Below are 23,646 nucleotides of genomic sequence, written 5' to 3' on the forward strand. Positions count from 1 at the left end.
ATATAAGCCGGTGCATCGTGATTATATCTTTGTAAAATTTAGTCGGCTTGGTCGCGCTTGGACTACAGTTGTCCCGATCGTTCCTGCAAAGAGACCGTCGAGCCGTCCCCAAGAAGTATCTGGCTAGAGGGCGTGCTGGGCTCTCCTCGTCGTCCAATATATGCAGTACGCCCCTTACCGCCAACACTCTTGCTTGGGTGCGTATACGTGTGTAGCTAACTGCTCTTTGGTCTCGTGCTAGGCTCAGGACAGGCGCCGCAACCAGCGCGGTCTTGTGGTTCCAGAACTCTGTTAAGTGACGTTGCAACCTCAAGGCCGTTTTACGTGGCGGGGGGATTGTTCGGGCAACATACCAAGCGGGTCCGCACAACACACTGTGGGCGAAGTGGCGTCGCTCGAATAGCGGTACCTGGAACCGTTCTAGCTCCTCGACTTCCGCCTCCATAACATGATATATGTTTGACCACGTTTTCCGGGACGCAGCGTTTGCATTGAACCATACGCCGAGAATCTTGACTGTGGGTTTTCGTGTGATCTCCGAGGGCCACAATGAAACCTGTCCCAGCGATATGCGATGACACTTGTTAAAATTCAGGGCTGCACCCGAGATCGCGGCGTGAACGTCGAAAATCCTCCACACTCTTCGAAGGCTGTCACAGTCCTGCACGTAGACGGTGATGTCGTCGGTGTAGGCGTTCACAACTGCTGACGCCGATCCCGGCAGAGGGAGGCCACGGATTAGCGTATCCCGCCTAACCTGCTGCAAGAAAGGTTCCAAAGAGAGCACAAATAGCACCGGGGAAAGCGGGCATCCCTGTCTGACGCCCTGGGAAATCAATGTTCTAGTTACCATTTTTCCGCTGACGACTAACTCGCTCTCTATATTTGTGTATAAGCCCTTTACGAGATTGATCACCTGCGGAGGAAAACCAAATGCTTCTAGGGCTGCGAATACGTATGAGTGCCGCACTCGATCATAAGCTTTTTCCTGGTCGAAGGACACGATGATCCCCGCTGCATTGCGGTGATTCGTGTATTCTATAATGTCCCGTGTAAAAGCTGTAATTGTGGGGGTTGTTCTTTCCGGTATAGCACAGGTTTGTCCCGGTTGGATGATTTCTGGTAACACTGTTTGAAAGCGGCGGCTTAAGGTGGCAGTGATTATCTTGTAGGATGTGTTTAGCAGCGTTATAAGACGCCATGCACTAGGATTTTCAGGGTCTCCTTGTTCCTTAGGCAACAAGATAATTTGGCCGGTGGTAATCGACTGTGGAAGTACGCCCTCACGAAAGGCGTCCTGGACTGCCTTGGTCACAAACGGACCAAATGCTGGCCAAAAATCCTGAAAGACCTCCGCAGGGAGGCCATCCGGTCCATGTGCTTTGCCTTTACTCATGTTTTCTAATCCCCATCGAATTTCCTCACTGTTGGGCAGCTTGTAAAGATCCATTCCCATTCCGGTATACACTTGTGGAAGTCCGACAAAAAAAGCGTGTTGTGCTGTGGCATTGTGCGTGTCTTCGTGTGGTGGGTTGTACAGACTGGTGAAATGGTTCGCTAATTGTGTTAAACGCGTTGCCTCATTTTCGGTGTTCCCGGCCGCACTGGGACTCCCTTCGGAGATGTTAGGTAATGCTCGATCCGTTACCCATGTTTGGTGAGCCCATCTAACCACTTCCGGTGTCACTGGGCCTCCATAGCGAGCACGGTGTGCGGTTGAGGCCGCTGACTCATCAAGCAACAAGCGATGGTAGCGCGTCTGAAGGATGGCGAGGCATTCACGCATTAGCTGGGTGGTTATTCCCCCTCGTAATATTATCCGTATTTACAAGAGAGTCTCCCACAGCTGTGTGTTCCGAACACGTCTTCGGTGCAGGCCGGCTTCTCTACACAGGTTCTGCCAGAGCGCCAGTACTTCGTTCCAGGTAACAGCATCAGGGGGCATGCGTCGTGCGAGGTCGTGCAGTTGTTTCGAGAGCCATTCTTTTGTTTCTTTGTCGTATAGCACACGGTTGTCAAATTTCCACGAAGGACGGGATACAGGCCAGTTGCAAGGAATCTTCAGTACAATTTGCAATGGGTGGTGATCGGAGATATAAACTGGCGTCGCTGTCATATGCCTTGTACCGCACCTCTGAACGGCTGGCTTCAGGTGGGGCGAAACATAAGTACAATCTACGCGCGACCCGCGGCTATCAGTGCCCCAAGTAGGCTGAAACCTATCGTTGTGAAGCAACAGCCATGCGTCCGATAAGCTAAAGGTGCTTGTCATCCTGGCGCATTCCGCCGCGTACGCAACTGACTGGCCCTGTGACCTCCCGCGGATATCTCGCTGCGAATCTAACACGCAGTTAAAATCCCCAAGCGCTATTAAGGGTTGTGTTGTTAAAAGAAAGCCATCCAGCCCACGAAAGAAGTCCGGCAGTAATTTATGTCGCGCAGGGGCGTAGATATTTACGAGCCTATGCCTGCGCCCTGCATACCTAAAGTCAAACGAAATCACTCTGCCCTCAGTGTCATATGAGCTGAAGCTGCAGTTCAACAATGCCTGATTTAGGACTATAATTCCCACTCCCCGTCCGCACACTGTAGTGGCAAGGGCGAAGCGACCGTGCACACCGAAACGGGTCAGGAAGGTCTGAACGTCACGTTGTGTAGAAAAATTAGTTTCCTGGAGGCATGCAATGTCGTATCTGTGTTGTCGCAAAAACTGCATCACTTCAATCTGCTTGTTGACATTCTCAAAGCCTTGTACATTAAATGAGGCTATACGTAAAAGTGTAGCCATCAAACAGACTACAAAAATTTGACACATACCGTGTTTCAGTTGTTCGAACTTTCCACCGAGTTAGTACCAGTGTCCTTCGTGTCTCCCGGAGTCACTTTTCCAGGCTTTTTGGTAGGTAGGCGACTTACCGCACGGCCACTGCTGTCACCGCTGTCAGGTCTCCCTCTTTTAGTGTCCTGGACGGCAGGCTTTTTCGTCGTCTCAGAAATTTCAGGCATATCTGCATCCGTGTGGGAGTCGGAGCTAACCGTCGAGGAGAAACTAGAAGATACCAGAAAAGTCTTCCGGTCCTCCGGCGCCCCCTCGTCGATCACCAGCGCTTCACTGTCTTTTGAAGCTCCGTCTTTCTCTTCGCCAGCAGTGCTCCATTGTCCGTACCCTAGTCCTTCGAGCGTGGCCCGTGAGGGGGTGACTGCTTGCGTCGGTGCTTGGTCCGGCTCACTCGCTGAGGTAGCCGCCGATGATGCCTTCTCGGGGGATGGCTGCCTCGGTACGCCTGATGAGTCGCCTTCATGTCCTTCCTGACGCATGCTACTTGAAGGCGGCCTCGTTGTTAGTGGTGGAAAGTACATTATCGTTTTTTTTGAGTCACGGATGCGTAGCTTCGACGACTCGTGCAGTCAACCGTGGCGTGTCCCGCACCACAACACCGACAGGATTCGGTGCAGGTTGAACCGTTGTGTCCGAAAATGGCGCACCGTGAGCAGTATTCCGCCGTGCATTGTGCTTTAAAATGTCCTTCCTTTTTGCACCGCCGGCACACCCGAACCAGGCCTCTGTAGTCAAAAGTGACACGGTAACCGGCTATGCGGGTGAAAATGGGGACTGGGTTGTCTTCTTTCATTTTCATCTTCAGGAAGCGGGTTCCGGTCTCGACGCTGGGATTGTCTTTGTACACACCATGGGTAATTTCGAGGACCTGCCCGTAAGGCTCTAGGCTCTTCAAGGTTTCGTCCGAGACGAACAATGGGAGGAACATGCATGTTATCGACGTATTCACCCGGCCGACTGGGGTCAACGGGATTGCTTAGTCAGCAATAATAACTTCTCTGGCTGCGCCGAGGGAGGCAGCTGCTTGACGTGAGTTCACTACCACTTGAAAGGTAGGGCCTCCCAGGTGTTGGACCGCATAAACTTCGGGCGAACTTACGATGGCCGCAGCTGCGGCGATGATGGCGTCCACGGGTGTCCCAGCAGGAGCCGTGACGTCGGAGGCGTGCGACTTCGGCGGGGCCATCGTGTTGCCACGGGGACCCGCCGCTGCTGCTGACGCTGGACGGACTTCTGCGACGACGGGCAAAAAACGTTCCCACACTCAACTGCAAGATATTCGCGACTCCAGCAAAACGGACGCCACCAAGCGGGAAAACCGGGAACCAGCCGGACCAGGTCGCTGCGCACCCCTCCGCATCTCTGGTGGCTTTCGCGGACACGTGTTGTCGGCGCGGTGGCGAACTAATTTGACGAAGGTCCGAAAATTTCTTAAGTTTGCTTGAGTATTCATTAGTGTGGTGAAGCCTCAGTAGATTGTTTCCTTCAGTCGCGTGTTTGAAAGCCCGTTTACTCCACAACACACGGTCACGTGCTTTCGATTTCTTGGATGGGGAGGAATCACGGAAAAAACGTTTTGATTTCTTGTCTGTCTCGAATCACATTCAAAGTGACGACTACTTGGTAACTGATGAGTGGTTTCTTTATAAGGATGTAGAACAGTGGACTGAGGACGACAGATGAGGCATTTCACTGGAGGGAACACCAATGTTGCAGTCAAGCGAATGGGAAGGTTCGATAGCTGCTTTTCTTGAGTTTGGTTGTGTTCAATTAGCTTCAGGTTTGAGCCACCCACGCCGGTCAGTGCGTTGCTATTCATCTTGGCTGTTTTTCGCCGAAAAAGCCTCTGGACCACACCGAAGGAGTTGGTCTGATTTTGCATCTACTTGATTCCGGAAAACCTGCACGCTGCATACGATTAATGAGGGAAATTGTCTGCCTTCAAAAGGTAGGGGACGCGTCTCGCAAAGTTAGAAGCTGTCACGACATTTTAACTATCGCGCCTCCAATATTTATATTATACCCCCGTCGAAGCCAGCAGCAATATGCGTCTACATTGCTCAGGTTGACCGGACACAAAAAATACTCATTTTCTCTGTTCAGGATTTGAAGCAAAGTTCAATGCAGAGAGGTTCTGCGTGAATCTCTGATGAAAACTGTCTTCAGCTTGTCTCCGTGGTGCCGGCTAGAACCATTTGGCTAAGTTGAAGTAGTATCTCTTGTCTGTTAATTTTTTTTATTCAGCAGTTCACCTAATAGCTAGTCAACTAAGCTTTTTATTCAGCAGTTCACCTAATAGCTAGTCAACTAAGCTCATATTTCAACCCGAAGAATATACTCATATCGCTTTAGTGGGACCATAGTACGTAATATAATACATAACCCTCTCGTCAAAATGACTTCTCAATTGTTACTAAAACCTGAAGTCAAATACGAGTATCAGCTGCTTAGTGGGGCGCCGGCGGGTTAACATGCTCCTTGGCTCAAGAAGCGCTTGCTTAATTTTCGTAATTTTCCTGCAGCCTGTGCTGTTGACCGAGCAGACGACTGGAGCTGTTTCTTAAACGCGGATACGCACAGAAGCTCGATTTTGTGGACAGATAAGTCGCATGGTCGAAAGATGCGAGTTAGCTGAAAATTATTCTCGGTGGAACAATTCTGTAGTCATCGCCGCTTTCCTTAGATGATCAAAACTGATTAGTATATTACCGTCTCCCCGGAGCCCATAGTTTCGGTTCTGAACAAAATCTCCGAAACGAAAGTTTGACATGAAAAGAACAAAAAACACCGGGAAAACAAAACTATTCTGTGCAAGTTTATGTGCACCGGCTACACCTAACCGTCTCAGTTCAAATACCTATAAAATTGGGCATTAAACAAAAGAAAGTCTGTTAAATTGAATGCGCCACCTGCTCAGGCGGCCCGGCCGAGCAGAGCCGACGCGACCTGGACTCAGCCGCCATGTTTGTTTGGTGGTGGCGCCCACTATAGGTCGCTGGAGTCGCGAATGCCCTTTTCAAAGTATTCTACCCCACAAGCTAAAAATCAGGTCTATTCACAACTGCATCTCTACATCCGCAGTGAGTGCAAAGTTTATTATGAAGTTTTGAAAACCATTGTTTTTCTCCTGCACCTTATATCACATTCCTCGGTAGATTCATATAAGATAAAACTGATCATTTATGCTAAGTTTCCAGAAACTCCATTTAATTTGCATATTTTTGGCACGAAGTGGCATATAGTGGACGGTGTTTCGAACCACAGGTTGCGTGAGAGCTCCGTAAAGTTGGCTTCACCTGCGAAAGTTTTAGGAATGTTCGCAAGCGAATGTTCAAAGAATGTTGCGCATATGAATATTCGAAGGCGAATGTTCTGAGAACGTTGTGCATACGAATGTTCGCCAACGAACGTTCCTAGAATGTTGAGCAGCTTACCTTGTGGGGAATTTTCGCATACGAACGTTCCTAGAACGTTCTTAATGGTGTTTTAACGTTCCTTCAACATTCAGGACACCCAAGGAATGTTCGCACGACATTGGGTGCTACGTGGGTGGCCTCGTCGTTTCGGGCACTCAAAATTAGCGGGGTCACGTGATTTCTTCCGCGCTTTATATTGCGAGCACGCGAGGTGATGAAGCGGCCTTTTTTTTGTACTTTAACAATGTACGGATGCAGCTTTGCTGATTTCAATAAGTATTTTCCCGAAGAGGGATACCACATGCGGCGGGAAACGACTCTAAGCAAAGTATTTGGAATGTACCCTTCAGAAACATTATCAAGCGACATTGGTGGTCCCCATTTCGTGGACTCTAAGCAGTGTGATTGGGTCGGAGCCATTGTCCAAGTGCGATGCGGCATTCGTTTTTGATACTATTTGAGCAGAGTTCTCGCTGATTGCTCACGCAGCTCTCATCTCCAATACCTGATCAGAGTACGTTCCCAAACAATGGCGGATTCGGATGATAGACCGTTTTCCAGAGTGCGTGCCATCTTGTAGCTGCTGCTCAGGCATGTAAATCTGAGCACGTGTTAGGCGCGAGGGTTGGGTAAGGGTTTGACGCGAATTCAGCTCAACTCGTATTGAAAAGGAATGCTGCGTCAGCGTTCGGCGAGAATATGGACCCAATCACACGCTTGTCGACTAAAACAAATAGCGACCACCAATGTTGATTTATAGACTTTTGAAAAGGGGTGTATTGACGCAGCAGCTACTAGGCGGCGTGCACATTTCAAAAGTGTCTACTGGACATGCTGCGGTTGACTGCTTTGCCACTGTATTTTCAATCTCCAAAACTTTTTTTTTTAATTATCATCTGTTTTGCAGTGGAAACCCCACTGGTCTGCCTTCTGGGTGGACACAACAATGCGGCTCAGGTCCACCTTCGAGACGGCCTCTGCGACTACGTTGTCTACATGTATGTAAAGCTTGACAAACTTAAAAAAGACAAACTCTGGGACGTGAAAAACGACACAAAAGGTCGGTACCGATTTCGACGCTATTAGACGTAAGACACATGTAACAGGGGCGTACCAACACCACCTCGAATAATCGAAGCCACTGCACTAAATCTTTGGCGTCATCACATTGAGATCAAACGCAGACACAAATTAGACACGAGTACAAAAGTCGGCGTTCGTCCTGGCCTCGGGCCCAACCAGTGAGCGGAAAAACTCCGTCGAGCACGGTCCCAATCACTTGTTTGGGCGTCACACTGGAATGATGACGTGGCTGGAGGTCGACGAGGCTGTTCGGACGGTTTTATTATTCTGTGTGATGTTGGATATTGTCACAACCCAATTTTGGAAGCGTGCAACACCTATGGGGGCGCGCCACTCTGCTTTGACAGCTGGTTGGCCGCGCCCCTATTGACCGTGTCCACAATACGCCAGATGGCGAAGCCCTGCCCCCTCTGTCCTATTTAATGCGCCTGGAGATTCTTGCCCACGCCTCCGCATTTCCGCGACCGCGCCTCTCGATCTCGCTACGGCGTAACGCCGCACACACACTGGCGTCTCGAACCGCGTTCTCAATGCTCTTGCGAGCGCGAATGCTTGAAGGCCTAATAGAATTTCGTGGGTGTTTGATGATGAAAACGAGCGTATCCGCCTCGCGGTTGCGATTCGAACGCCTGTGTGAGTAACTTAAAGGTTTGGCACCCTTACATTCGATACCTATCCCCGTTAAAAAATGCTCTGATGGTGTCTTTAGTCATTTGAGTCACAGGAGTTGCTTGTAGCTCGGGCTCAATTGTCCGTCCCGCAGTTCTAAGGAGCAACGTATACCGTCATGTTTTTCGTTTTTCTGCCATTAAACATGCATCTACAAAGCGTCTGTGTGTTCAAGGGCCTTGAAAATACAACGGCACGATAGTCACCAGTCTAATGCACACGAGAAGTAATTTTTGTTCCTCTTATTATCAGAGTTATCTTCGTCCGCTGGTGAAACATCGAGCAAACATATTGGGATTGAGATTATCGCGGCTCTTTTCGACAGCGAAGAGAGGGGATCTGTGTTCTTGATTACCCGTTCCTGTGTAGAAATAAATTAGCGCCGACAATGGCCCCAACATTTTGCATAGCGCTGTGCTCAGGTAATATGATATTGATTAGAAAGGTTAGCTTCTACCCAGGATGTCCATGCTCTTGGTCTCTCTCTCTCAAAAAAAAAAAAAAGAAGTGTGACACAAGCTGCTTGACAAAAAGGTGGGAAAGCTCCACGCCACCGTTACAAACTCGATGAAAAAGATTGTCTCGTCTCATGGGCTCATACTTTGAGCTCCAAATAAACGTGGCGAAAATTCGATGAAATTTTTGAACATTAGTTCGCGTGCAATGAATGACCTGAAGAACATACCAGAGCTTCGCAGTAAGAAAAACGTTACAAGCAGTCGCTCGGGCAAAAATGGACAGCTCGCGTTGCATCCAGCGAGAAGCACGCCTGCCCAGGTCGGTAGCGACACCCGACCAGTAAGTTTGGCTATTCCGGAAACTTTGCAATTGCACCCCGAGGTACTGGCACGGCACTGTGTCCCAGCATACACCCTCAAATTCTGAGGGTGTAGCGGCCCAAGCGCCATGCCAGAAACCACGACACTTCTCCCAGTTTATAACAGCACCAGTAGCGTGGCAAAACCTTTTAGCTAAAGTTATAACTTCGGTGACGCTTTCTTTGTGCCTATAAAAAACAGCAGTGCCGTCGACGTAATTCATTATTTTTACTTCTGCATTATAAAATTGGAAACCCCGGACACGTTGACTATTTTTTACGCTTAAACAAAAAAGCTCTAAATACAAATTAAACAAAAAAGGAGACATAGGGCAACCTAAGTTAATAACAGAACTGAGCTCTTTGCTCACTATAAGCCTTGTTGTACAGTCCCTGTAGGCCATCTTTACACCTTCTAGGACGGCGTCACCAACATTGACATGACTCAAAACATCAAAGACTACATCATGGCTAACACGGTCGAATGCCTTATCTCAAGGAGGTTAGAAGTACTAGGAGGGGGCACGTTGCAATATTGGTGAAGCCTAGTCGTAAAAAGTTTAAACGATTTTGTGCCCAGCGTGACCGCAGATCTGTCTGGCGATTGGTGCGCGTGACATGTCACGTGTGAGATGGATGGTTGATTGTAGAAGGACTCCTTGCAGGCTTGCGCGCGCTCCGTCCGGTAGGTTTTATCACATCGAAGGCTAGACTGTGGTGTCTTCTAGTACCCCATAGCAAGACGAAGGCTAGCTACGGTCACGTGATGTGGTCACGTTGGCATGGTAAGTGAGGAGAGTAAGGAGGAAAATGAGAAAGAGGCGAGGCGTCAAGGGAGCATGGCTTGTGGAGGCTACGCGGCCGACGTCATGCCCTCTCCTACCCTTCTATTCTCCATGCCTTATCTAGATCTATCTGTAGCACTGCAACCTGCTCGGTGCTGTCACTGCAGGCCTCCAGGACGATACGAGCCACATGCACATTTGTCAAGATAGTCCTCCCCTGTATCCCACACGTTTGATGCTCACTTATTATCTCACATGCGACACCTTGAAGGCGACGCACCAGAATTTTCGCGAAGATCGGTATTGCATAACGTTATTGGGCAATAACCGGTGACGCTGCGCGGTTTCACGGTGTCATCAGATTTCGGTATCAGGACAGTGTAGGCACGAGAAAACGAAAAGGGCAAACATTCCCTTTCATAGGCAGTATGAATGACGTTCAAGAAAACACTATAGCTATTCGTTGCATGTACCCGCTCAACGTCTATACAGGAGAGGGCGCTGCGGTTAAATGCGTATATAATCGCGTTAAACTTTGAAATTTAGAAACTCTACACAAGCCTTACCCAAGCAGTCAAACGCGCTACACGCCTCGCCTTACAAGCGGCACACGCAAGGCAGCTGAAACCTCTGGGCATGACGTCACACCCAGCGGTTGGTTTTTAGGTTTTTAGCGCGTCTCTTGATACGTTGGAGCACTGCGAATGCAACGATAGTCTTCACAAGGTATCACAAGATAGGAAAAGACGAGTAGTCTCCCGAAATTTTAGGTGTAATTTTTTGGTGCCTTTTGTAGTTTCGCAGACACCTGGTCTTACAGTTTGGTTCCGGGGAATAGGGCACAACCGAAATTGTCCGCTCAAAAAACGGCCACCTCGATTATCAGCTGCTTGGCTCACGTCAAGCTTGTAGCTCGATGCAGCGAGACTTATACGTCTGGCCCAGTTGCAGGAACGGTTTTGATAAGTGAGTTTAACGACTGCAGCCCTATTACTGCTGTGCTTTTTAGGTTTTCAATATTTGTAGCAAATGGTAGTGCACATTCATATATAGTTTCCGGCCAATAAATAAGAGCGCTGATATAATAGAAGAGAATAGGTGTTCGAAGCTGGCGCAAAGTGTTCAGCGTGGCTGCATCGCTATATTACCGTTTCTGATATCAGCAGAACAAAACGTTATGATGCTATTCTTAGTCGAATTAAATACCGTTTCATTGATTGTGAAACAGAGCTTCGCGTCACTAGCAGGAGCTCAGTACCTTTACGATCTCACGGTTGTTTGGCGACGTTCGGAATGTTTTGTGAACAGTATATGTCAACAATTCTTCGAAGAGTCGTCTTGTCTCTCAGCCAACATACTAGAATGTTTGTACGTGTTACCTTCTCTGTGTCGTTTTTCCCGCTGACTTCTCAAGAAAATTACGGCCGGTTCACATATAAAGCGGAGTGCTAAGTTAGCGCTACGTGAGCACTCGTAGGAGCGCTCATGTGGCGCTTCCTGCGCGTGACGTAGCGCTCGGTTAGCGCTCTCACACTCCTTGTGCCGTGCTTGCTGCTGCGGAACAGCGCGTATTCGGCGATTCCTTTGGCATTGAACGAAGAGGAAGTAAAAGAGCCGCTCTCCAAGGAAAGGGTCGGGCTGGCGATCCAGAGTCATGGACTCTGAGCGACTAATTGATTGGGTTCGATCTCATCGCTTTCTATTCGATATGCGTGACCCTGGTTTCAAAGACACGCAGTTAAAAAATATCCACCTTCGAAAGAGCTCTGTGTCTCGGTCCCTCAGTCTAGGAACAAGATTCACCGGATACCCACCGCTATCTCGGTGCCGAAAGGTTTCGCGCCACCCAGAAGGCTCTTCTGGGCATTAGGTTGTCCTCACACATATGCACTAACTGCGTATGTGAGAGCATTTGTCGCGCTTCTATTTTAGTGTTCCACATGTCCACCATGGTGCTGCTGATGCACACCCAACCACAGGAAGGGGAACCGCAGTGCACGCGATAATCCGCAGCACCGTGCTACAAGAAGCGCTACTGAAGTGCTAACAAGGCGCTACTGGAGCGCTAACAAGACGCTTCTAGAGCGCTAACAAGGCGCTATAGGGGCGCTAATCCCGCTCTATATTAGAGCGAAGTCATGCGCTAGGAAGCGCCACATGAGGGCTCAAGTAGCGCTACCTTAGCGCTCCGCTGTATGTGCAAACATGCCTTTATTGTCGAGTGATTATAATCTTAATCAGTGTGAGGACATATTATAAGTACATTGTACTTGAAGTACTATTTCAAGGAGGTTTAGAATACATGTACTTTACTTGAAGTATATTGTTTGAGCATGCGCTTTTACTTTCCTTAAATTTTTTTCTGGTATACTCTCCAAGGCAAGTACAACTCCCGACTTCGAAGTACATTGCCCAAATTTGGTCTTCTTAAATATGTATCAAAATATGATGCTTTGTCAGCTGCCAATTGACTTCATCAAATATTCGCCGTCATTTCCGAAAATAACTGATACACCCCCGATTCTACCCCGAGGAATGCACACCAGTAAAAAAAACAAAAAAACACTGTATAGGGGGAATGAAAGGGCATCATGAAAGTTTGTGTTAAAAAGTACTTGTACTTCACTTTAAAAGTACGTTCTACTCATAGTACTTCAAGCACATTGCACCCGGTCTACTTGCTGCTTTACTTGAAGTACATAACATCTAATTTGTACTTTACTTCAAGTACGTTTGAGATACACTTTACCCAACACTGGACTTAATTTGTTGTATGAACCAGGACAACTCATAAATTGATCAACTTGCAGTCTTTGGGGAACTGGAGTAAAGGAACCGCGGGTTTAACCCACAAGCGCAGCCTATGCGTGCTCGGAATTGCAGAACGACCGCAGTACCCCTGAACGAGCAGCGAATCACAAAAATCGCTCAGAACCACATACCCACGGTAGCTGTTGAAAATAACAGAATAAGCAAGGGCAGAGGAAGCAGATTGTCTTCCGAGGCGTTCAAGGCGGCTGTAAACGCAGTGGAAAGACATGGTGTAAAAAGTGGCAGTAGGAGCGTGACGTCATGACCCAGTGTTGCTTCACCCAAAGGTCTTCCCGATGAACAGCCGCCCAGAAGTCTGTAGTATATTTCGTACATCGGCTTTAAAGCGGAACGCGGCATCACTTTAATCGAATATTTTAGCAGCGGTCTTAGGTTTGCTTGCCGGGGGAGAGGGGGGGGGGGGGGGGGGGGGGGGCAAGTGGGAAGTCTCCCTTCACTTGAATTTTTGGACAGCGGTTGAGAGCGTGCCCGAATTGTGGTTTCGGACAGCTACTCTCACGCTCTGCTGGCTGACGTCACGGTTTCCGCCGTCATCGCCAGTCTTCCAATTTCCAGAAAACAAGAATGGAGGAGAGACGACAGTGAAGAGAAAGGTGAAAAGCCGTGCTGCTTTTGTGGTTAATGCTCAGATTGTAAACGGATGCCCGCACTGCCAATTCACACCTTATACAGTGACTAAACAGCGTATACTGCTGTGTCCTGTTTGGACAACCCTTATGCCCGCGTGCGCAATATTGACTACAATCTGTGCGGAAAAAAACCTCGGCATTCCGTAGTCCTTGTGTTTCGGCCTTGTGGGTTCAATTCTATAATTGAATTTATTCGGTTGATGTTTCTTTGTACTTTTCATTTCTTCCAGGATTTGAAAAACTTGAGAACTTTTTAGACGAATCAAAAAAAGCGAAGAGGAGTAAATATCTTTTCTCGTTGAAATACGTTGACTTCGACACAGCCAGAGGTTTTACAAAAGCACTTCTTGATGACTACAAGAAAGACAAAAATATCTGGGGCTACGGCTACGCACTAATCAGCGAGAGATCTGCCGATGGCGCTGCGACCAACAGGCATATGGCAGAGATACGGGTAAGTTGAACGTTAGGTTTTGCTTACAGGACATACGTTGTCAGTTTCTCCAACACGGCCTTGGCCCCGCGAGCGGCAACTCCATAGCGTGACGCGCTACCGCGAAAGCGGGATTGTCGTCGCGATGCTCGCTAACCTCGGCAGTAAACAGGTCGTTGACTGTGGCAACCTCTGTTAACTGACCAGAAAAGTGTTGTACGCTGGCTGCGGCCGCTTGGTCGGAATAGTCATGGATTTCGAACGGTCGACCTCAAGATAGTCAGCATGATGCATGGGAATTACTCGACGCCAAGCTGGTCTTTCTGTTCTCTCTCCAGTGTTTTCAAATTTTGATTATTTGATTTTTGGGCGAGGTCCCCAAGGTGGAAACATTTACGTAAGAATAAATCGGGCTCAGCTGAAATAAATCGCAACCTCTGAACGACTGGCGATTTCTGAAAATATTCGCCTGAACCGGGATTTGAAGAGATGTCACCAGATTTTAGAGATCTTCAGAAATGTTGTAGCGTTACGTGTCCTTGTTAGATAAATACTAAACCGGCCATATTCTGACGAAATCGAGGGAAACACTTCGTAACCCCAAGTAACTAAGAGCGCTGCCGGTGTCTTCGCGCAAATGAAAAAGGGCCAAAGAACCCCAGAGCCACAAACCGAGGAGTGTCGACCGAAATAGCTTATAGTAAACCAGTACGTCAGCTCCTGAAGATTACACATAGTGTGTGCTCTTCAGGTTAACTCTTTGTTATTTCATCAAAAAGCACACGTTTCGATATTTATCTTTCTGTTTTCTCCGCTGGTTTGTTTCGCCTGAGTGGAGCTTCATGTCGTATATCCCTGTGCATTTCTTTTGTACTTGAAACTGGCTAGGTTAATCTAAAGAAGCGATGCAACGCTTTTCTAGTCAGCTGATACGACAGCGCGCAAGCAGAGGGCAGAAGAACAGAACACGTACGACAAAGCGCTGACTCCGAAGGCATGCATTCTGAAAAAAAGAAAAAGACGAATCATTAAATATTACACACCCACACACAAAGATCATAAACAAGAAAAGTAAAAAAAGCGTGATTGAGTTAAGCAAGAAAAAGAGACGAAAATGAAAAAAAAAACACAAATAAGAAAAACTGTTAGAGTACAAGAAAAAGGATATGAAAATATATATAAAAAAGATAAGTACTCGACTTTTAGGTCGTGACTGAATCGGTGAGATCTCAGAGGTACAGTAATCTTGGAATGCATTTTAGCGCTCAAACAACAAGGACAAAAAGACGAGAAACAGACAGCACAGAGCGCTAAAATGTATTCCAAGTTCCAAAACCAACTAGTCCAAAAATCTACTGTACAGTAATCATAGTGTTTTTATTGTAGATGCCGAATGTGCTTTCTTTTCCCTTTCCCATCAATTTTTGCTAGCCTTGTTTTAATCGTGTATTGAGGTTAAAGGTGAGCTGCCCCTTATGAACCCTGGCAATATTCCCATAGAAGACGTCTTCGAGCTTTAAAAGTTCTTTGTGAAATGTATGCTAATAGGGTTGAAGAATGTTTTGTATACCTGCCAAAGGCCGGGGTAAGTAAAGGCATCTTGAGTCCTTAGCGACATTTTCGTGTCACGGGTCAATCGTGTCATTAAAATGCCCTTAGCCCCCTGATGATCCGCCAATTTCACGACCTATTCCCGACTCCTACTTTTAATAGGTGACGCCACTCGTTTTCCAAAATGCCTGTCTAATGTAAAGGCTTCACTGATCGACACAAATTATGCTTGCTTATGCGAGGAAGCTAGGGTGTTATGAACGCAGGTCATATGTTTATCCTGAAAACAAAAGCGGTGTTTAGCGTAATATTTGCGCCAGGAGGCAAGTTTCAAAGCAGGAACGAAACCGAAAATAGCTTCTATTTTGGACTTAATTTTTATAGGTGTAAATTTCGGTTTATCTCTTAGCTCAAGATGTATCTCACAGCGTAGTTCTTGACCTAAAGAAATTGTTCGTTCTTTTGTGACATACCTATCGGATCCAGGCACTTCAAAATATTTTTGAGAGCTCAGTGTCTCTATAAACAGTTTTTTTTATATACGTTACAGGTAACATAAAATACTGTACTTTATTTAAAAAATTAGCACTGACAATTTTTTTCCTCGTTTTTCTCACTTTGATACTTGTAATGTGAAATAATGAACCGCGTGCGTTTAATGTTGTTTTTCTTTTGGAAGGGGGGGGGGGGCATTAAGATGATTGATTCTCTATCATTATTCTCAGTGCGAGAATAACAGATTCTCTTCAAATTTTACAAGATATCTCACAAAAAAATTAATTAAAAACGTTGTTCTCATTTTAAAACCTCAAAATTCAAATTCGAGTTAGACGGCAGAAGTGTGCATGTGTGCGTGCTTTCTGGAGGCCATGCGTTGCGTATATAACATTATATTACATCCAGGGTTTATGTCCATATTGATAACAATGTCAGAGTTTTTATGTGCTAACAAGAAAACAGAATGAGCCTTTCAGTATTGTGGGGATCTGTCCCACTGCTCGCCCCTCAAGAAAGACACGCAAGTCAGGACACAGCTAAAACACACCTTGGTAGCTAAACTCGTGGAGCAAAACATTCTTCGCTTTTTGAGGTACCGGGGGGAGTGACCAAAAGAACGCCGCAAAGTTTCCTCCTCCCTGCGCGCGCACAACTTCGCAACTTTTGACGAAAAATCCCCCGCGATCCCTAGGCGGCGCACGAGAGCACGAGACAGCGCGGGGAGTCGAGCGTTCACGCCGCTCGCTGTACGTTGTCTTTGAGTTCTCTAGTGCCGACAATCCCGTCATGCCTCGCCCAGGCAAGAAGCGAGGGCAGACGACGAGAGTTCGTCTGCTCCGACGAGGCATTCGCACAGCGGAACTGAAAGAAAAAGTTGGTTTTCTGCTCGAAATCGCGTCCGGCGGCCCACAAACCCAAACGCGAGCTTGAATTGTAAGCGCCTGATATTTCACGAAGGGAGGAATCGGCGGCCCGTGTTTTATTTGCAAAATTTGAATCGTTTTGTAGCCGTACAGACGCTGAAACCTACCAGTGGGTAATGAAAGGCCCAGGACAACCACAGAGGCCGCGAGATCTAGCATCATGTGTGTATGGGTGAAAAGTGGAAAATTTTTCGACAAAGCTCCCACAGCAGAAACCTGTGACGCCTTCACTCAGCGTCCGGGAAGGCTAAACATGGAGACGTTGCCCGAGACTTAAGCAAAGTCATATTTGAACGGCAGCTATCTTGCCCCGTCATATTTTGTTTTGAGAAAGCTCTCGTTCTCAATGCCCTCACCAGGAAAATAAAAAGTTTTACGAACGTATTACTAGATGTTCCAAAGAACTAGATTTAAGCCGTATCGTTTCAGTGGTTCACTCATAATACTATGCTTAAAACGAAGCAAGCTCTTGCGCGTACAGTGCCATCAAGTTCCTCAAGTATATGCTGTTTTGTAGTCAGCTGGTTTCGGAAACTTACGCCGTCTGTAGATATCTCTGACAGCCGAGTTGCTTAATTGGAAGTCATCGCAAATGTAAGTTCCACGTTGCAGCAACTAACGTTTAGATAAACGATGGCAGCGACTGCACTCTCGCATTCCCACCCATCACGTCGAACAAAAAGACGCTAGTTTCGGTTTGAGGGCGGTACTTTTCTACAACATCTATGGCGACAGCATCAGTCTGCACTCGGTGCATTCGGCAAGTTCGTTCGGGGCCTGTTCTCCGTGCAGCACTCCGCGGGTGTAATGCATTAGAACTCTCACAGTGCATGTCTGGATCGCGAATCGGGAGCCGTCACTGGCCTTACCGGCGGCCATTGCTCGACGACAGGCAATACGCCGCGTCCTGTCTATTTCTCCCTTCGTTTTCGTCCTCGTTGTTTTGGCCTATTAAACCATGAGGCAATACACGCAAGTCTAAGGGAGAAACACGCAAAAATTGGAAGCTTGTACGCGGTGCTCGAGGGCGAGCATTTTATGACGTGCTGCGATGATTATGTCGGGTTCTTGGAGATCAAATAGACATTCGTCAAGCGTTTGAACATCGATTAAAAAAAATCGCCCGGAGCACCATTGACTTTACCGACGTTGCTTGCTTCGGTTGCTAAATAAATGGCACGTTCAGCGACTGAACGGCACGCTCCGAGTTTCAGTTTGTCACGGAAGCCCTCACAGCAGTTCAAAGAAAAAGCTTTCACCATGAAGTACTATGACAAGCGGTTAAAACGATGCGAATGTCTCCAGTAAAGGCCTTCTAACTTATCGTTTGCTGAGGTCTGATGACTCTAAGATCACGTATGACACCACAATAACTCTCGGTAACCCTTGTCTCATTAAACACATCACAGTTAACGCCCAACAAAGTCGCCCTTGACCCTCAACCACACAACATTTAGTTAAACAAGATTGGTATTCTAACGCGTTTAATATTCTTGCCCACAATATTAACTGTTATTTGCGAAAACACGATAGAAGTTTCATGGTAGAGAACAACCTACTAACGTAATAAAATTGAGTTTTCCCGTTTCTCCTATAGCATGCATAAGATCGTGTCAAGCGATGACTGCCGGTGGTGCCGCTCGACCCCAGCAATACAGGCCTCTATCCACGATAGCCTCTTAAGAAATTAGTGGTGCCAGTGCTATTAGACATAAATCGTTTATTTGCATCGGTACACCCATACCTGCCGGATGTCGGGACGAGGCGCAAAACCGTACATCCGGCCAATATTGAAGCCGGTTTTCGGCCGAAATTGCCTCGACTCTCGCCAAGAAGCAACGTGCTGTTTCGGCGACTCGTTTGTGTAATTCAGTTGTTCAGTCATATTATTGGGTACCGGGTCACTGTGTACACCCCAAAACAGAAATGTACTGTGGTCATTACACCTTGACGAGAAGCAGGCACGTAGCCAGAATTTTGTTTAAGGGGGGGGGGGGGGGGGGCGCCCATGACAAAGTGCTCTATGAGGGGGAGGGGGGAGAGGAGGCCCCAGCAAAATGAAAAATTTCGGGGGGGGGGGGGGGGGGCGGTCCTTATGCCCCCCCCCCCCCCTCTGGCTACGTGCCTGACGAGAAGGGGTATTGTTTTTCATCTTTATGCATTAGTGCATTATCACACGTTTAAAGAAACTTGTTTTAAAACCACACATTTTTAAAGGTGTGAGGTTTACATTTTTTTATAAGGTCTATTGCTACACTTATTAGGGTGCTAGTTATGGGACACCCCACTTACATGTATAAAGGTGTGAAAATGTTTAACGTGTATATACCTCTAACGGAAGAAAATCTCTTTCACGTGATTACATCGCGTGCCGATGAAATGATCTGTCGATGACACGTCGTTCGATGAACTGATTTGACCGCCAATGAGTGACGACTGCCAGTAGAATTTCGGGGAAATAATTCTTCCAGCTGCCGGGAAACTCGACCCTACCCAAAAATTACCCCGGTTCTTGTTTGTTTCCCAACATTCTGAATTGTATACCAGCTTATTAGTACCTCTTCGAATATTACAGAAAAAAAAAAAAAAAACGATGGCAGCCGCAAAAACTCTGACAGCCCGGCTCACAGTCATGTGGGAGACTGACAGGTGCTCGTCAGTCGCCACCATGCCCTGAAAGCTACCGGTTCCGAAAAACCGGAGCGCGCAGAGAACTTGTTGTTCCACGGTCCGAGGCGCCGAACGAAGCTCGTCGCAGAGTCAACGCACAACGGCTTTCGGTAGCCGGTACTGTCGCCGAAATTCGTCGTCGGGGAGTTGAAAGGCGTCCCCAGTGGTCTCAGTAGCGACGCCGACGGTGGCGGAAGATGAGCTCGGCCGCAGCGTACGGCACCGCCATGTTGACAAAGTTGAACTTCGCCTCGATCCCAAGCGAAGATCTCGAGCTCAAACAACGGCTCTCGAAAAGTTCGGAAATGTCACTTTGACGTCAGCGACAACTTCGACAAACGAGGTTTCTTTTTTACAAAAACTTCGGAGGGCTTTTGAGCTTCAGCAGGTCGCCTAGGAACAATCTGCAAAGTATTAATTTTAGCTTGGCGTACGAATGTAGGGACAATTAGGCGCGACGTCATCGAAGAAGCCGTTCAATCAGCGGGCACCTCGCGCCCCTCACGCGCCGCACGCGCGCCTCGATGAACTTTGTTACATTCTGCCTCTCTCAAAAACATGAGCGTTCGAATGATTGACACCTCGCTTGGCGCGACGTCACCGTCGCGAGAGTCCAATTAGCGTGTTCCGCAAACTTCGGGCACAAAGTTGTGCTTGACGAGTTTAGCGACCCTTTACCACTGTACCTTTACTTCGTTCAGGCCAAGCTTCGAGTGCCTGCCACCGAGCCCTCGTGAGCCACGCACGCGATCGTTCGAGCTCGCGCCCCGTGCCCGTCGCGCGCTCCTGTCGGTCACCGCAGCGCTACTACACACCCCGCATGTCGCTTGCCATATACTCCCCCCCCCCCCCCCCTGCCTCCGGCGTTAGGAACTGTTCTCAAAGTTGCTCGTCGTCATCAATGTTTATGGCGCCGCAGCATCCGGTGGTGACGGGCGTGCGTGGGATGGGGGGCAGAGGAGAGCAGGACGGAGCCTCCGGATAACTGCGATGGCGCGTGCAAGATCGTCGTCCCTCATCCTTTGGAGGTGTAAGATGGCTGCCCTTGCGGCGGCTGCTGACTCCCGTGAGCGATGAGGCGCCCCAGCTCTGTGGGTACGGCGGTGGATTTCTGGCACCTCGCAGAGCGGGCACAGGAGTCGGCGCTCGTCTTCCGTGTAACTTTGTGGTGGGTTCGCCGGGCGGTGGGTGTTCATCGTGAAGCCTCTGAAAGGTTCGGGCACTTGGGCGTCCATGTCAACTGTCAAGGGGCGCGGCTGGTCGTGCCAAGCGAGGTTGGACGACCAGGCCACTGGGTGTCCGTGGTTGTCGAGGATGCCTCAGGTGGCGGTAGAACGCTGGTACGATCGTCTGGATCCCCGGCGGTGGTGGTTGTTCGGGTTGTCTCTTCCCCTGGGCTGGCAGTAGCGTCTGGGTCGCCAGTGCCGGGGTGGTGATGGGGACCGTCTTGCAGCCTGAATGACTCGCGGAATGCTTGGAAATCAGTAGTAAAAAAATAGGATCTCAGTAATGTCCATTACAAAAAAAAAGAAAAGCAAACGTCTTCTACGTAAACGCAGCAACAGGTGAGCTAAGCTCGCGAGAACACTCAAATGTGTACCGCTCAAAATAGCGCGCAACCAATCAAAATAGGCAGTAAAATGCTGGTTCTCGGCTAAACCCATTGTAATCTTCTTTCTATAATCTTCGTCTTCGTCACTGACGTGTACGTCTTTGAGGGTGCAGGCGGTAAACTAAGTACCAGCCAGATCAGCAACACTTCCCACCTGCGAGAGAAGTTCATCAGCCGAATCATAATACTGCTTGAGGTCGGTGACATGAACAAGTCCCTTGAGTCGACAAGACTCACAGTCGACGAACGTGTACGTGAGGCGGGAAGCTTTCTCACGTACTCTATATGGACTGTCCCACCTATCAGCCAGGGATGCCGTGAAACGTCTGGCGGCGTTACTAAGTGGGTGTGTCCGTCGCAGCACCAAGTCTCCAACGTGGAAGTGCACGTCCCCGTGACCTCGGTTGTACTGCTCAGCCTGTTGCAGTCGGGCGACGTCCAAGCTCTCCCGGGCATCACCAACGATGTCCCTGAGTCTCCGCCGTAGATTTCCTGCAAACTGGCTATAGGAGCGAGAAGCACCCGGATCGTCGACAGAATAACTATTTTCGAGCGGGAAAGTCAGCTCTTTGCCAAAATTAAGGCGCGCGGGTGTGAAACCGGTAGATCGGTTAACCGTGGTTCGGGTTGCGAACGCGAGTTCTGGAAGCTTCGCATCCCAATCACGGTGGCGCTCGGTGTGAGCGATCAACATCGACTTCAAATATCGGTTTACTCGTTCGGTAATATTTGCCTGCGGGTGGTAGGGGGATGTCCGTTTGTGCTGTATTCGCAGGGCAGCCCAGGTGTCTGTGAACGCTTTGCTAGTAAAATATGTAGCATTGTCGCTGATTAATCTGGTAGGGAACCCGAATCTCGTAAATGTCTCCATCATGCAAGACCAGATATTTTGAGATGTCAGCGAACGCAACGGAAATAACTCAACCCACTTGCTAAAGTGGTCCGTGACGACCAACAAGTACTGGTTGCCACGAGGGATGCGTGAGAAAGGGCCCATGACATCGACGGCAACGCATTCCCAGGGGGATCGACTCACAACGGGCTGCATTAGACCAAGGGGTTGACCTCCACGCGGCTTGGCTTTCTGACAAACCGGGCATGACCGAGCATACCTCAACACGTCCTGACGAATGCCTGGCCAAGTAGCAGTGCGGCTTAACTTCTCAAAAGTCTTATAGCCACTACTGTGACCGGCCAGAGCGGAGTCGTGGTAATATTTAATAAAACACGTGCGAAGTAGGCGAGGTGTCACGGCTCGGAATGGAGTATCTGTGGGGTCACCCTCCTCGTCGTCGATCTGAGGTATATACCGTCGTAGAAGACCATCTTCGGCTAGCAAGTACGAGCTGAAACCCATGTCAGCGTCTCTGTCGCCACGCCGGTCACGTGAAGACAACCACTCAGAGACCCTGCGACAAAGCCCATTGTTCTGCTGTGCTGCACGAAGCTCACTTCGGCTAATCAAAGTACCCCAGCGCGAGCCAGCATCTATCGCAGCCACAACATTGGCATTCTCGTGCACGGGCTCTTCGCATAGCGGAGCGCGCGACAAAGCGTCTGCGACTTTGTTTTGTGAACCTGGCTTGTGCACAATGGTGTAGTCATATATCTGAAGCGTCAGTGCCCAGCGTGCTAATCGTCCTGCCGGATTTTCCAGCCGTTGAAGCCAAGACAAGGCGGCATTATCCGACTGGATCACAAAGCGCGCGCCATCAAGATACACATTGAATTCCTGCAGGGCGAATATGATGGCTAGGCACTCAAGCACGCACACGTTTTACTTCCGCTGAGCTGCTGTCAGCGTATGACTAGCAAACGCTACGGGTCGTAAGACACCGTCAAAGTCTTGAAGCAGCACAGCACCTACACCGTAGCCCCTGGCATCGGTTTGCAGCACAAACGGATGGTTGAGGTCTGGGAGCTTCAAATATGCTGTCTCAGCAATAGCTCTGGACAGTTGAAGGAAAGTACTTTGCTGTGCCTCCGTCCAACGCCACTTGACACCTTTGCGCAGCAGTTCGTTCAGGGGCTGCGTTATCTCTGCACAGTGGGGGATAAACTGGCGGTAAAATCCAACCATGCCAAGAAATCGCTGCAAACTCTTTGCATCATGTGGGGGAGGAAACTCAGCTATGGCCCTCAGCTTGTCCTCGTTGGGGCGAAGCGCTCCATCGTCGATTACAAAACCGAGCAGGTTAATCTTGGATTTTGCCAGTTGCATTTTTCCTGGGTGAACTGTCAAACCAGCATTCCGCATTCGCTCGAGGATAGTCCGAAGGTGTCCAAGATGTTCTTCAAACGTGCGTGAGAAGACTACTACGTCATCCATATACGCCATGGCGTAGTTGTGCCGTGCATCTCCGAGCACGGTGTCCGTAGGAAGCTGGAATGTGGCAGGAGAATTGCTCAAGCCAAAAGGCATGCGCACAAACTCGTGCAATCCTCTGTAGCATGTGAATGCTGTTTTCTCGATGTCAGCGGGTTCGACCTCTATCTGGAGGAAACCGCGTCTGCAGTCAAGAGTCGTGAAAAAGCTCGCGTTTCCCAAGTTGTATATGATCGACTCGATCGAGGGGTAAGCTTTGTTATAACGTCGCTTTTCCGCTTATTCAAGTAAATAATCGTCAAAAACATGTACGAAAACCTTGGATTACAAATGACTTATACAGGCGTATTAAGATAAAAGATAGGATGTACCATAATTTTATTAAATATAGGCACCAAAATCTTCTCATCGACTTTAAAAAAAACAAGAAATAAATTGAACTACGACCTTAAAAAGGCCAAATCCGAATATTATCAAAATATATTTTCAAGGGTATACAATGACCCAAGAAAGATATGGGAAACTGTGAACGAAATTACTGATAGGAAAAAACGTGTGCAGGG

At 48.4% G+C, this 23,646-nt stretch overlaps 1 pseudogene; it reads right to left on the reverse strand.

Moving 5' to 3' along the window:
• Positions 1–7,140: 7,140 nt before the first annotated feature.
• LOC121836599 overlaps positions 7,141–23,646 on the reverse strand; it is a 105,769-nt pseudogene continuing 89,263 nt past the window's right edge.

The sequence above is a fragment of the Ixodes scapularis genome, unplaced genomic scaffold (genome assembly GCF_016920785.2).
Source record: "Ixodes scapularis isolate PalLabHiFi unplaced genomic scaffold, ASM1692078v2 PGA_scaffold2__306_contigs__length_199485367, whole genome shotgun sequence".
Classification (NCBI taxonomy): Eukaryota; Metazoa; Arthropoda; class Arachnida; order Ixodida; family Ixodidae; genus Ixodes; species Ixodes scapularis.